The sequence below is a fragment of the Accipiter gentilis genome, unplaced genomic scaffold (genome assembly GCF_929443795.1).
Source record: "Accipiter gentilis unplaced genomic scaffold, bAccGen1.1, whole genome shotgun sequence".
NCBI classification, from domain to species: Eukaryota; Metazoa; Chordata; class Aves; order Accipitriformes; family Accipitridae; genus Astur; species Astur gentilis.
This window is the reverse complement of record NW_026060956.1, coordinates 1,194,069-1,209,036: the sequence shown is the minus strand read 5'-3', so window position 1 is coordinate 1,209,036 and position 14,968 is coordinate 1,194,069.

Below are 14,968 nucleotides of genomic sequence, written 5' to 3'. Positions count from 1 at the left end.
AGAAGAAAGTAGTGGTGAGAGGGAGGAAATAAAAAGTGGGGGCAGGAAGCCGGACAGAGCGTGATGGGGAGAGACCAAAAATGGCAATTCTGGGCAACTGCCCCCGTTTCTGGAGCACTCCGCAGGAACTGCATCACCGGGAGCCTCAAGGACTGTGCTGCCTGCCAAAGCCCTGCCCTGGGCCCAGTCCTGCGCCCTAATATTGGCGATGAGCATTGCCTTGCGTAGTGGCCAGGACTGAGGGAAAAAAAAGGACAGCTGGGAGTGTGGGGGGGGAAATCACCCAGCTGTTTTTGGGCTGCTTCTGTATTTTTTTTGCTTGATGCTCTTGCTTTTAAAAAGAATACTCTTTAGGCTCTAAATACAAACTGCAAGGAAAAAGGAACCAGGCGTACCAGTCTGGACACATTTAATGCCTGAACCCATTCAACAGCTGCACCAACCACCACTCGCTCCTGCTGCACACACTCCACCGCCTGCCTGCAGGTACAGGCAGCCGCCCTGTTTCTTGAGCGTTCCCCAGGCACGGCAGCACCAGGCAGCTCAAAACACCATGCTGCCTGCAAAAACTTGAGCACAGCTGAATTCTGGTCAGTTTGTCCTCTTTTTAGGCTGGGTTAAAGACTCACCCATCGAGAGATGGCTCAGGACCATGCCGGGGCCGGTGGCACTGCTTTCTGGATCCTGTGGCGGCGATGGGCAAAGGAACGGGTTGTCAAATCCCAGGCCTGGGTACCCGTGTGGGTTTTCAGGGTCACCCCTGCCTGATTTTTCCCAGTGAAGCTGCAGGTAGTGCCAGCCCCGTGCTGCAGCCCTGGGGCTGAGGCTCAAGGAGCCGGGGATTTCCGCAGGCGCTGCATCCTGCCGGGCCCCACTGCCGGCTGCTGGCTGCCCCCTGTTCTCTCCAGCTCTGCTTTCTGCCAGCGCTGGGGGCACCCCAGAACAGCCTGCCCGCTCCCCACAGCCCCACTGCCGTCCATGTCTGCAGCTCATGTGTGGTGTCCACATGCCACAGCTGATTTGGGGGGTGGCAGGTCTCTCTTGTGGCAGCCTGGGCATGGGGGCAATGCAAACCCCATCCCTCCCTTTCAATCTTTGTCCCCAGGGAGACCCCCTGGAGACTTAGCGTGCACTGGAGAGCGCCCTTCAGGGAGGTGACAGCCGATTGCAGAGCAACGCTGAGACCCGCCTGACAGCAAAGGCGCCCGGTGGCCACGGAGGAGCCCAGGTGAGCTGGTTCTCTTGGAGGCCAGCAAAGCAGCCTTCCTCTGCCCCTGGTTTTGTGAGGTATGGAGCAGTGCAGAAATGTTTCTCAGGCATCCAGGCCTGAGGAGGGTTTCCCAGTGCCCCCGTGAGAGATCCTGCTCCCAGGCAGCATCTCCCCTTAGAGCCGAGGTCGTATCTAGCCCCCCGGAGCTGGGTACGGCTGCGCTGAGGGGTCTCGCAGGGAGGACGGGGTCATCTGCCTGCTGGCTCTGACACAGAAATGATGAGCTGAAGCCCCGTGGCCATGGTTGGCCGGTTCAGCGTCTCCGAGTGCCTTTCTGCCATGGAGCGTTTAAGCCAGGCACTTTTTCAGAGTGTGATGGATGATGTGAAGATGGATGCTGGTGATGTCCTGGTGGCTCTGTCCCACTGCCCCTTCAAAGTTGTGATGTCTGAGATCTGGGGCCACCTGCAGGCTCTGGATCCAGAGAGATGCAAAGATGTCCAGGGAGTTTGTGTTCCGTTTTTTGGTATCTTGAGGCTACGGTGTGCTCGGGTTACGGTATGCTAGCGTTGCAGTGTGCTAGGGCCATGGGATGGCAGGATTACAGGATGCCAGAGTTCAGGTGAGTTAGGATTAAAGCATGTTACTGTTACGGACCGGCTGTGGGTTTGTTGGCCCTGGGTTCTTGGAGTTATGTTATTTTTGCCTTGTCTTGTGTCCTGGGTTTTTTTTTTTTTTTATTTTTTCAGTTGCTTTTTTATCTTGTTTGTCTTTTCAGGGTTTGGATAGGGGCCTTTGGTTTGTGTATGTTTCTTCTGGCTGTGTTTTTTACTGTTCCGGTGGTTTGTGTTGGGTTTTCTGTCTCAAAACCACCATTTGTGGTCTGATATGTCTGACCAGGTCATGCAGAGTTACTTCTGGTGCAGTCTGACTCATTTCCAATGAGTCAGGAGGTTGTGAGGTAGGTAGGTAGGTAGGTACGGAGGACTTAGAGTCAATTGTGAACAACTACCAGATGGCTAACGGGCACCTATCCCACTCATCCCTCCACCATTCTGTATTGCTATGGACTTTACCAGCCATTGTCATGGACTCTGAGCCTGTACTGTAGTGAAGTCAAAGCAGGTATTAAAAAAAAAAAGAAACCAGGAAAAAAAAAAAAAGAGTGCTTTTCTAAAATATTTACAAGATTGGAAACAACAGGTGGCTGTGGGCAGGTGTGAATACAGAGAAATGGGCAGTGTGCATCTGGATTTAGGGTTTGTTCTGGGATTTGGGCAATGCTACCAGGCCTAAGGGTTATTTCGGGTTTGTGGGGTGCCACTGGGTTGAAAGCTGTTGAAAGCAGCATCTGCTCCAGTGGAAGCAAACCCTGTCCCTGCAGCAGTGCCAGCAGTGCATGTCGTAAGGTGCTGCGCACCAGCGTGGTCATGCCGCACTCTCTGGAAGGGTTGTTTCAGCAGCTCAGGTCCCCAGCTGGCCACCCTTGAGAAGAGCTGGGGTGCCACCCTCTGGTGTTCTTAACTTAGCCGGTTTGAGGTGAGGTCATGTCTCTGATGTTTAGAATAGTTCAGGATAGTACAAACCGTGCTGTCTGCTCTGCCTTGGTAGTCAATGATGTGTTTCTTTTTATAGTTGAATTGCCTTATTCCTTCTTTTGAGTCTCTGATGCAGATCACTCGGGGCCGTTGATCGAGGCTGATTTTTGAATTGTGCCTGCTGTTTTGCTCGTCAGTGCTGCAGGAGGGAAGCCAGGCAGTGCTGCTCCACTACTGCTTGCCGGGGTAGCTGTGGAGGAAAGAGGCTTTAGGAAATCCCTTCCCAAGTCCAGCTGAAGCTCAAGAGGTTTTCTGCCAGTGGAGTTGCTGCGGCACTTGCATCACTTGGCAAGGTCTCTAACTTTCCTTGGGATCACCTTAGTTTCTGCTCTGTAGGAGATGGCTGGCAAGCATTGAATTCGCACAGCCTGTGCTCCTGTTGAACCGTCTTGTTGCTTTTTGTCGCAAAGCAGTTTGTCAGAAAATGTCTGGTGAACGAGGCTTCTAGTGATAGTTTGCTCTCTGGATATTCAGGAACAGGAGAGGGATGTAAGTTAACGTTTTTAAGCTGGATGGAAACAGCAGCTTGAATTTATTAAATGTTTTGGCACACTTCAGAGTAGCTCTGAGAGCATCCTTTGCCTTCTAGCGATACTGGGTAAGGTCATGAATCTTTAGTCCCGTGCTAGGTTTTCACCTGCAAACACTTGCGTGTACTTCTTCCTGCATCTGCTTTTGTCCCTGTAAAACCAACAGCTGGTCTCTGGGTCTTTTGCTTTGTGGTCAATGCTATTATTTTGTAGTTTAGTTCATCTGCATTTGTCTCTTTCTCTCTGTCCTGTGAAAATGAACTCTATCGCAGCTGCACCCAGGACACTCTCTCGCTCCCTCTGTTTTGGATAGCTGAATAATCTCGTAACCTCTTAAGTAGAAGATTAACCAGGCGCCTGTTCCTGTACTAAAGAATGCAATGTAGGAGCGAAAGGCAGAAGCGTCTCAATAGGACACATGTAAAAATGCAATGTCATTGACAGTTTTGGCCGTGTTTGGCGGTGGTGGTTGCTGTAGCCCTGTGCTAGCTCCGTGCTTCCAGCTCAAACTCGGTGCAAAGGTTGCCTGTGAGTTTCTTGCTTGGTTCTGCCCGTGCCTTTGGTTGGCGTGGGGTCAATGTTGCTGGCTGGTGGGTGGCTTCATGCCTTATCTGGTAGGCTGATTTGTCTGCTTTGGGAAGATTTTGAGCTGTTGAACAGGTGGGACTGAGAGCAGGGAAGGCATCTGGCTTTGGGCTCTTGTCCGTGTCCTTGCACTAACGAAATCACACTACTTTTTGGCTTATCCCAGTTGTTCAGTCGAGGTACATCAGCCTCCAAGAAAAGGAGAAGTCTAAAGGCAGCATCCTCCCCAGCAAGTTTTGTTCTAGGCGTCAGTCTGCCTGATGTCCGCTGTGGAAGTGGCGCCTGTGAAGGATGATGATGAGAGGTGCTGGGACTGCTTTCTCGAGGAAGAGCTACAGGCTGAGCCTTGGGCCAGAGAAGTCCAAGCTCCCAGGGACGGGCCTGCACAGGCTATGTAGAAGACGGACCACTGTGGTCCTGGATCGGGGTGAGAGCGCATTGCCTTTACTTGAGATCCACTGTCTTCCCGTTGCCGATCCGAGGTGTGGTGGGGTTGAAACTGAGTAAATCCCTGAACTGAGATCTGGGGGGGCCATTCCCTTAGTACCAAGGAGTGCACCAGAAGCTCATGTCACAGTGCCCTTTCTTCAGCACACAGCTCGGCCTTGTGAGACTAGAGAAGGTCCTGTTGCCTGTCTTTGTCCCATCCGATTCAGGGACTTCCCCTTCCAGGTCAGACGGCTCCTCAAGTTCTCAGATTAGTCCTTTCCTGGGAACTTTTGATACTTGCTAGGCAGTCTGTTTTCTCTTGAACTGACTGATCCAGCAGAACTGTGCTTATGAGATCCACAAATCTGGGACTCGAGGGCTTGTTGCATTCAGAAATAAAGCAGGCTGCATCAGTGTGACATTAGGGATTCTTTTGCACAAAGAAAGCTCAGGTGAGGCCATACATCCTTAAAGGCAGCTGTGGTTTAGACTAGATGAGCTACATCTGCAACCCTTCCTACCTCAGCCTGTTCTCTGGTGTGGTTAAGAGGTGTAGGTACATCAAATGTTCCAGGTATGAACAGAGGACATTAGGAATTGCAGTAGTGATAGGATTTATTTATTTTTTTTTAAATGGAAGTGGATTCCCACCTCCAGCTTTTGAAGTCACTCTATCTGGCAGTTGTACAGCAGGATTCCTGATGGTGCAGTTCCACCTGTGGGAAACAAGTTCTAGCTCCCATTTGCTGTTGAAGAACAGCTCAAATTGGAAATAGCCCCTGTTGCAGAGATGGACCCCATAATGCTGGACTCTAGAGTTGTTAGCAAAGACAGTAAGATGAATGACTTCTTGAAACTGTGTTTTCCACCGTCTTGTCTGTACCCTTGAACATCGTTTCCCCGTAGTTACCAATTTCTTGCTCGTACATGAAATTAATGCTTGAGTTTACCTCCTGACTTGCTAAGCTTATTTTGCTTGTATTTTACCAAAAGATGGTGAAAATCAATTCACAATCATTCAGCAGCTGCTGAATTATTATCTGCATGACGTCTTTACCGATGCTGGTGGGTACCAACCTGCAGCTGCTTACAGGAATTGGGCTGCTTCTCGCTGACTACATGGCAAGTGATGCTGTATCAGTCCCCAGATATGCAACACTGTGGGAAAGGAAAGATCTTTTAGTCCTCCTCCTGTTCTTCCTCTTCCTCCTCCTCCTCCTCCCCCACTAAATCTAGTGTAAAGCTCTCCATACAAGCCTGGCCAGCCCGTAGCCTCAGTAGCATTTACATATCGGAAATCATACGGTTTTCTTTTTTTCCCCTCCCCTCAGCCCAGAGGATCCCACATAATTGTCGTCAGACTCCGAGGCAGAGAGAAAGCCACAGAAGAGCAGCGGCCAAACAGCAAGCACAGAAGCAGCTGTAGCCAAAAGCACCTGAGCCTGAGGATGTCAGGGAGCGTGCTGATGTGCAGACAGCTAGGATGCTGAAGGGGTCTTAATTTCATCTAAATCCAAAACCTCAAAGCATGTGGGGAAGGGGCAGTGCCCCAGGGCCGTGGCCACGGTGGGAAGGCCGGACTGTGAGGTCACAGAGCCCCGCTGTGCCACGCCGTGATGTGCAGTGCTGTGCCACAGGCACCGCTCCAGCAGTGCCAGTGCCAGTGGCAGCGGCAGCAGCAGCAGCGTCATGGTGCAGGCGTGGGGGGCCATGACCCCCACCTGCCTCATTATCCTTTTTATGGTGTCCCTGCAAGCCTGGGATGTCGGGGCTGCCCCGTGGCAAGCGCGGGGATTAGGTAGGGGGGCAGGCGAGGGCCAGTACCCAGCCCTGGCAGCGTGGCACAGCACCCACCACACCTCGGGGTGACGGCGGGGCTGGGGTCGTGGTGTGGCAGGGCTGTGAGAGCAGCGGGGCCGGGCTGGGCCGGGTGAGCCGTGGCCAGCTCACGGGCAGCGGGAGGCAGATGCCCCACGGGGAGGTGCAGGGGGCTGCAGCCGCTGCGGAGGCATTTTCGAGGTGAATGGTGGGGCCGAGAGCGGCACCGCGGGGTGAGGAACCATCCCTCGAGCCGGCCCTGTGCTGCGCTGCCCCAGGGCAGCCTTCCCCTGGCCTGCATGTCAGGGCCAGAGCAGCAGTGCAGGGGCCAGGCAAGAGCCTGCAGGAGCACTTCTTCCCAGGACTGGTCACAGCCGTGCCCGGGGCCGTGGCTCTGCCGCTCCCCGGCTGAATGCTGGCTTTCAGCCTCAGGGACCCAGGGACGTCCATCCTTGGGAGATGTCTGCTCAGAAAAACAGGAGCATTCCTGCTCTAGCCCCGCAGTGCTCTCCTCAGGGGAAGCCACGTCCCCCAGGCCCTCTGCAGCTTTGGAAATCTCCACCCATGTCTGGGTCCCACGTCATTACCTGACCCCCCTCCAGTGACTGCAGGTCACTGAGAAAGAAGTAGATCACAGCCTCTAATGGAAACGTGCTTGATTACAGCTGTGCCTGTAGCCAGTGGCCGCCCGACTGCTCAGCCGGATCTTGTCTGGGAGCCTCAGGGCAACCCCACAGGTACGTCACTTGAACGAGCGGGCATTTAGGTTTTAATATTCGTTCATGTGAAATTTAATATTTTCTTGGCCGATGCTTAGACATGCAGAAGAGCAGAGAGGGAATGGGTCAGGCTCAGTGACGCGGCCTGGGGCACTCTGCCTTGCAAAACATTCTTTCCCAGCCTCTCCGACCCTGCGCTGCCTCCAGTGCCTGCTGCAAAGCCAGCGGCCTTGTTGGGGTTGAGTTTGGAGCTGGTGTGAGCTCCAGGGAGTCCTTTCTGCCGGCAGCACTGTGCATGGTTTGTTTTAAACCGGCATGGTCCAGGCACCCAGTAACGGTCTGCACGGTGCTCCTGAGTGGCAGGGAGAGACGAGTGCCACGGAGCAATCCTGCGTTTGAACTGCATGTGTTGCCGTTCACATCTGAAGAAGTCTATTGACATATTTCACGGGAGCTTCTCTGTTCTGTTTTACAGACGTGGCTGGGCGCAGTGGATATCCAGCTTCCCAGCCGGGTTCCAGGGCTGACGTGCAGGGAGATCGCACGGGTACGTCATGGCTTTTTACTTCTTTGAGAGCTGCCAGCTCAAAGCCCGAATGTGAGCAAGATGTCTCTTGCAGGTGTGAGAATATAGACCTGCATCGTGTGTGCCATGTTGTTCTGTGATCCCCTTATATGTTCCGCTATTCAGTATGCCGGTGTATATGACAATGTATGATGGGAACTTCTCTTGGGTGTTTGGTTGCAGACGTGGGTACAGGGAGGGCTTTTCCAGCGTCTCGGCCGGGTCCTGCGCTGGAGCTCACCTGGCATCCCAGGGGTGAGTAGTCAGTCCTGACTGACTTCACAGACTAAGCGCTCGTTTTCAGTATGTTATTCTTGAGAAATTTAACTTTATACTTTCTGTTAAGGTCCTCAAAGAGCAAGGTACAAAGCTAAAGCTGAAATAGGAAAATCTTCCCAGCGGTCGCCAGATGTCCTAAAGGAAATCCTGAAGGAATTGGACAAAGCAGCACGTGGTGGGTATAACCGGAAGACTTGGGAAGCGGAGGTTTCAGATGCATGTATGGACAAGCCGTAGCCTACGCAGCAGGAAGGGATCGATCAGAGCCTCACTGCACTGTCACTCAAACTTCACGCCTTGCTGGTGCTGGTGAGCTGTAGAGATGGTGCAGAGTCTCTGCTGCCAGTTGTGGTTCAGCTGAGCCCCAGGGATGGCTGCTGGCCCAGTTATAGCGTTACTGGCCAGAGCTGTTCTGGGCAGATGTTGGTATCCAGCTGGCAGGAGCTGGCGGTGCTCACACCTTGAGTGTGTGAGGGACTTGGCTTAGGAGGTGATTCCTGATAAGCCATGAGAGGGCCAGCACCCTGCCAGTCGCTGGCAGGGAGAGTGCCCTCGGCCGGTGGACAGGATGCGCCGGGAGCTTGGGGTCACTGAGACCGGCAGACTTTGCCTGGGCTGCAGGCATCCCCTGGGCAGGATGGGAGCACCCCGGCTTCACAGCCTGGTCTAACCCCATTGTTCTCCTTGATGTCTGAGGAGTCCCGGTGAGACCTCGGGGTCAGGGACAGGTGAAAGCTGGACACCCAGCTGAAGGCCAGACACCTAACTTGAAGGCAGCTAAAATGAAGGGCTGTGAATTCAGTGTTGGGTGGTTTGCCTGTCTGTTTCTAGTTGTGTTTTAGATAACTTGGTTGTGGTTTTCCTCTTGTTTTGGGGGACTGTGGGCTCTTCGCTGCCACTTGTGAAAGAGCCCAGAATATGGTAGCAAGAGCTTGCGGTTCAGTCCACCATGCGTGTCTGTTACCCTTACCATGTGGTGGAGTTGGTATGGTGGGAAGTGCTTCTCAGAAGGACTCTTTCCCCAGCTGAACTGGTTACAGCATCTTCCTGTCTTCTGCGAAGCAAGTAATTTACCATCATCTTGCAGTTTGCCAAAAATGCACTAAGTGGAATGTGAACAAGATCACATGCAATCCCCTGCACTCTCAGCAGGTCAGGATTTGCTGTCTGTTGGTAACCTGGAAAGTGTCTAGCGCTTAAATTTTTCTCCATGAATGACACGCTGTTTGGACTAGTGACTAGGTGCACCCCCAAATGCCCAGGCTTTGTTTCTAAGCGTTATTAATGGATTTTGAGAAGTATTGCCTCCTGAAGATACCGCGTTCCTGATGAGGAACGGTTACTTCTAATTAAACCGAGCCACTTTCTTTCTAAAGAGGTGGACCCTGAGACTGTGGAGAAGGAGGCGTTTCAGGACGGAGATGGTCACGCAGTGCCAGCCTCTGACGAAAAAACAGGGGCAATTCAATCAACAGGCGTGCCAGGTAATTGCTGTCCTTCAGTCATCCAGTGTCATGAATCAAAATCACTGTGTGTCTGCAGCCTCTTCCCCTGGTGCCCGCTACTGCACATCTTGTCAGCAGCCAAACTATTCGTACAGAGCGAGTGTTCTAAAAGAAGCCAGGAACGGCTCTCTGAGGATGACTGTCATCTCTGGGGTGTGGAGGTTACTGCCATCGGTGTGCCAGAGAGACACTCACTCGGAACCCTCTGTGTGGGTGCAGTGAGATGCTCACCTCCCACCGCACCCTGTTCACAGGCATTTCAGAACTTTGCCGTTTTGGGAATGAGGCCATCTGAACCACCCTCAGCAGATGGTGGGAAATACAACTCTTAACTGAATGTGCCTCCTGCAATACCTGCATCCCAGAGCTTGCCCTGAGTCCCCCACAGAGGGGGATCCCTCCTGTGAACTGAGGTCCAAAGGGATTCACTGGCGGATCGGGCATGGGCTTAGAGGGAACCTGTGCCACCCTCCTGCACCTTCTGTGCCTGAGCCATGCTGAGGCTTTACCTTTTCTCTGATTCTTGGCAGTGGCAGTGCTGTCCAGCCCTGGAGAAGCCCACCACACCAGGAGATATCAATTTTCTCCAAAGAATGCAGGTAATCAGCAGTCTTGCAGGGGGCCATAAGGGGGGAGACAAGTCCTGAAACCTGGGGGCATGCAGGCCATGCCCGCGCTGGAGAAAAGGCGAAGAGGGAGAACGAGGTTCAGGTGTCTCCTGAGAGGACCTGACTCCATCCCCTCGGGGTGTGGGTGCTGGGCTGGGGAGAGAGCTGGGGGTGGCACTCCCTGATGCAGGGATGGGTTTTGTCTGTGTTGCTCAAAGGAACGATTGGCCAAACAGCTGCGCTCCCCCACATGCTCTCCATCTGGCCTCATGAGTCCTGTTCACTGGCACAACTTGTCCCAAAGGGCCAGAGAGAGCCTCCAGGCAGCACCACTAGCAAGCCTTGGAGAGTGAAGGTGGGTGAGCGCAGAAGAAATTGTGTGCAAATGTGACGGGTGGCCAAGAAGGGGGAGCAAACCTGTGACACTGGGAAAACTGGATTACGGCCGTACCAGAGTGTAAGCAAAGCTCTGAGGAGAAAGAGAGGCTCCAGAGTGCATTAATTTGCAACGGCTTTGAGAGTTTCCTTTGCTTCTACTGAAACCAAGGAAACGTTGCAGCCCCAGCATGTTTGCGGGTGCAGAGATGCTAACAAAGTGAGAAAGAACACTTCCTGGCAATGTCAGACCTCCTGTGAGATTACCAGCAGTGTGCAGGACACACTAATGCACAGAATTGTTCCTCCAGGTGCGGATGGCAAGAGAAGCACAAATGCTATGGATCATCAAGATTTCTGGTACTACTGCATAGAAGGCGCCGCGGCGGTCTTGGGCTCCGTGCTGTTTGGAATGATATTGTGTTGTGTGATCCGTCTGTGGTGGAAGAGACGACGGTGAGTTGTTGGGAGGTTTTTTTGCCAAACTTCTGTATTAGATGGCTGCTATTAGCCATGAAGCATTTAGAGGTAGGGTATTCTGGAGTGCCGAGTCAGTTACCGGCCAAACTCTACTGAGATTGCTGCTGCAAGATGTTTTAACTGGCCTCTCAATTCACATGGGCACTCTTTTCTGAAACCCCTTCCTCCTGTGGCAAGTGTTAGTTAAAAGTGACCCTGCCTCGACAAGAGCAGACCCAGCAACAGACGGAGGCAGACACAGCCATTAAAAGTGAGAATTGCAATCGTGACATCTGCCTGCCAGTGAACCTACCAGCAGAAATCACCCTGTTAGGGGATGCCGAAATCCCAGAGGTTCACCTCGGCCCGGGTGTCCCAGCAACTCAGACCGTGGTGAGGAACCTTCCCAGCTCTCGGCCTTGCTTTGGAGAAAGAGAGTCAGTCCGTCCCATCTGCACCTGAGCACTGCCAGCGTGCGTGTTCTCAGCACAGGCAGGGTATTTTTCTGTGCAGGGGTACATTATCTCTTTGGATGAGCAGAGAGCCGAGGCTGTGCCCTTGTCTGGTCAGGGACGGGCAGGGCAGCCGAGTGCTGGTCTCTGCCAGGCACGCTGAGAAAGGCGAACAGGAGGCTCTCCTGGCCCTGCAGTGCTGTGCCCAGCTTTGGTCGCCTCGGTCTGTCGCAGGCAGGTCTCCTTCCAGGCACGTGCAGAGCCAGGCAGGTCAGGATGGTCAGGGCCGAGAGGAGACGAGCCGTGGGCAGGCGAGCAGAGCCCCAGACGAGGGATGTGGGGCGCCCCGTTTTCTGCAGGGAGCTCTCCATGCCCACAGCTCCCACGTGCAGCCAGGCATCCGCACCCCGTGAGGTGCCCAGTTGCTGCCCCGCACCCTCCCACCCTCCCGGCCTCACAGTCGCGGTGGGGTCTCAGCAGCCTCCTCTCTCCGCAGGCGCCTCTCCGCAGCTTCGCGAGCCCGGTCCGACACCAGCAGCTGCTCCTCAGGCCTGGACAGCCGGAGCAGCCGCCCCAGCAGCCCGGAGAGCTGGACCCGACAGCAGGAGCCATCACCTGTGCCTGCAAAACCGGCCCGCCTGCCACAGAGCAGCAGGGAACAGGCCTCCGCCAGCCCGGACAGCCGCCCGGCCCGCCCGCCTCCACCCCGGCCCTCATGGCTGTCCAACTCAGCCAGCCAGCTGTTGCGGGACCAGCCCAGAGACCTCGAGCCCCCAGAGGAATTGAAGCCACCCGCCCGCGCCCCAAGCCCATCGCGCCGGCCCTCCTGCCAGGGCCTGAGCCAGCCCCGCCAGGGTAGGGGTTTGGGCTGCGATGACAGACTCCTGACGGACAGCTTCAGGAGTCGACCATTCGTGTTCGAGTAATGGCCCAGCAATAAATACAGTTCCGTAGCACAACTGTCCAGGTGGTAACGGCAGCAGACCCAGGGATTCACCAGTCCTGGGCCGAGCGTCGTATCGGGGCACACAGGGACCTGGATGCCCACGGTGTCAGCAGGCAGGGAGCTGGGCATGGGACCCACCAACAGGCTGGGCGAGCCCAGCTTCCCTGGTGGGACCGTCCTGCTAAATTCTGAGCCACAGAGGCACCAAAGGGCTCGTTAACAGGTCATCACCCCCACCTCTGCTCCCTGTGCCAGCCTTGTCCTGGAGTGCACAGGACAGGGGAACTGTGTAGGGCAATTCCAGCCCCAGCCCCTCCATTGTGTGCGCACCAGATACACCACATAGGGCAAAGCCAGAGATAAAACGCAGAGCAGCACCAAGCTGCTATTGAGCCATAACAGAGACACCATCTGTTCTGCTTTCGGCTGGGATGGAGTTAATTTTCTTCCCAGCAGGACATATGGTGCCGAGTTTCGGATGTGTGACCAAACCAGTGTTGGTAGCACACCCATGTTTTAGCTATTGCTGAAGGCTGCTTGCATGGCCCCAAGGCCTACTCTGTTCCCACGCTGCCCTGCCAGCGAGTAAGCTGGGGGTGCGCGCGCTGGTGGATGAAAAGCTGGACATGAGCTGGCAATGTGCGCTTGCAGGCCGGAAAGCCAACCGTATCCTGGGCTGCATCAAAAGCAGCATGGCCAGCAGGTCAAGGGAAGGGATTCTGCCCTCTCCTCCGCTCTCCTGAGACCCCACCTGAAGCACTGCATCCAGCTCTGGGGTCCCCAGCGCAAGAAAGACACGGACCTGTTGGAGCGGGTCCAGAGGAGGCCACAAAAATGATCCCAGGGCTGGAAGACCTCTCCTGTGCAGAAAGGCTGAGAGAGTTGGGGTGTTGCGCCTGGAGAAGAGAAGGCTCCAGGGAGACCTTAACAGCGGCCTTTCAGTATGTGAAGGGGACTTCTGAGAAAGGCGCAGAGAGGCTTTTTACCGGGGCCTGTAGTGACAGGAGAAGGGGCGAGGGTTTTACACTGAAGGAGGGTAGGTTTAGATTGGACATAAGGAAGAAATCTTTACGCTGAGGGTGGTGAGATGCTGGAAGAGGTTGTCCAGAGAAGCTGTGGATGCCCCATCATTAGAAGTGTTCGAAGTCAGGTTGGAGGGGGCTTTGAGCAAGCTGGTCTAGTAGAAGATGTCCCTGCTGATGGCGGGGGGGGGGGGGGAGTAGACCAGATGATCTTTGAAGGTCTCCCTTTCAACCCAAGCCATTCTACGTTTCTATCATTTTTACTCCCTACAGTGGGAGGACAAAACACCCTGGGCGATGCCTGGGAGGAGTCCCAGGGAGCTACCAGGCATTGACCTGCCTCCAACATACACAAAACCGCTCAGGTGGCTTCCTTGGAGGAGTCTGGGGCTGCTAAGTTTTCTTCCCTCTTGCAGCAAACACAAGGCAATAGTTGTATGTTCCTCTGTGGACGTGGACTGTCGGGACACGCTGTGTGGGACAGCCAACAGCTCTGCAGTCACGACAGCATTGCAGCTGCGAAAGCTGGTTGTGTCACGACTGCTGTGAGCGGGAGTATGGACCCAGCCCTGTGGTGCGTGGTGACGGGTGCTGAATTGGGCTGTCCCTCGGGCAGGGACAGGCTGGAAAGCTCGTGGAATGGAAACCTATTTTGAGGAGCAGACACCAAGGGCCAAACTCCCTGAAAACCCTGCCAAGAGCTACAGAGCACAACCAGGGCAGGAGGGCAGGGACCGGTCACCTCGGAAAGCGCACACAGACGTGGGAGTGGGGTTGGACCAGAGGTGCAAGGGCAGCACAGGGTGATCCACTGCTGATTGACCCAGCATGCTGACATTTTACTGCTTCCTCATTCTCTGGACAAGCTCCCTTGATTTAAATCCCCTTCCTACCCTTGCTGGAGAGGGGACCGTTAGTGGACCACACAGCTTCCTTGGTGAGGCCTTGTAATTTCCCTGGGACCCCAGCGCAGGGAAGAGCATCTCCAGAGCATCCCTTTTCCAGCCCATGAGATGCTCTTTGTGACAAGGGCAGGTGCCCGTCGGTCCAACAGACGAGGCCCTGCAGGGCTCCCATCAGGTCATCCTTTCACCTACCCATCTTCCAGCCGCCACTCCAGGGGCTGGGGGTCTCTCTCACGTGGGTCCCCTGACATAGCCCTTAGCCCCAGTCAAGGTCTCATGCCTCAGCGTGTGCTTGCAGGGCTTGTTTCCTTCCCGCTGGCAAGGGCTGAGCTCCCATTCAGTGCTGCGGGGCAACCTGGAGCTTTTTCTGGGAGTCACATTGCTTTGCAGTCCACGCGTGCGATTCGTGTGCTGCATGGGAGATGAGGACACAAGCTGACCTAGTTTGGACACTGGACCCTCCCTCTCCAGGCAACGCCAGCCCCCTTCTTTTTCCTTTGACTTCTCCAGCCTGAAGATCTCCAGTGTCAACTTCTACCTGTCCTTCGATAAGCGTCTCTATCACAGCTATTACGTCAGTGACACAGCACTAAAATACTCCCACGTTAAAAGCACCAACATTCAGATCACAGGTAAAGAAGGAGGAGGACAGAGGAAAAGAAGTGTTCTATTTTGAAAGAAATCCCCTTTTTTTCCTCCAATAACTATCGGTGGATGAAAAAAAAAAAAGTGAGAAAAAATTTCAGGTCAGCCACAACACTGGGTTTCAACTCTGAGCCTGTAATTTTGTGGCTGTTCTGGAATGTCTAGCAGTGAAAGAAGAGTTTGAAATGTCAGTCTTCCAAACTGATTTTTGGCTTATTTTGACACCATCAAGCCTAGAATCGTTTTGGATGCCTTGATTAATTTTCCTCTAAATTAAAAAATTACAACAAAAGAAGAAAAACTTGACGGAGTCACAAA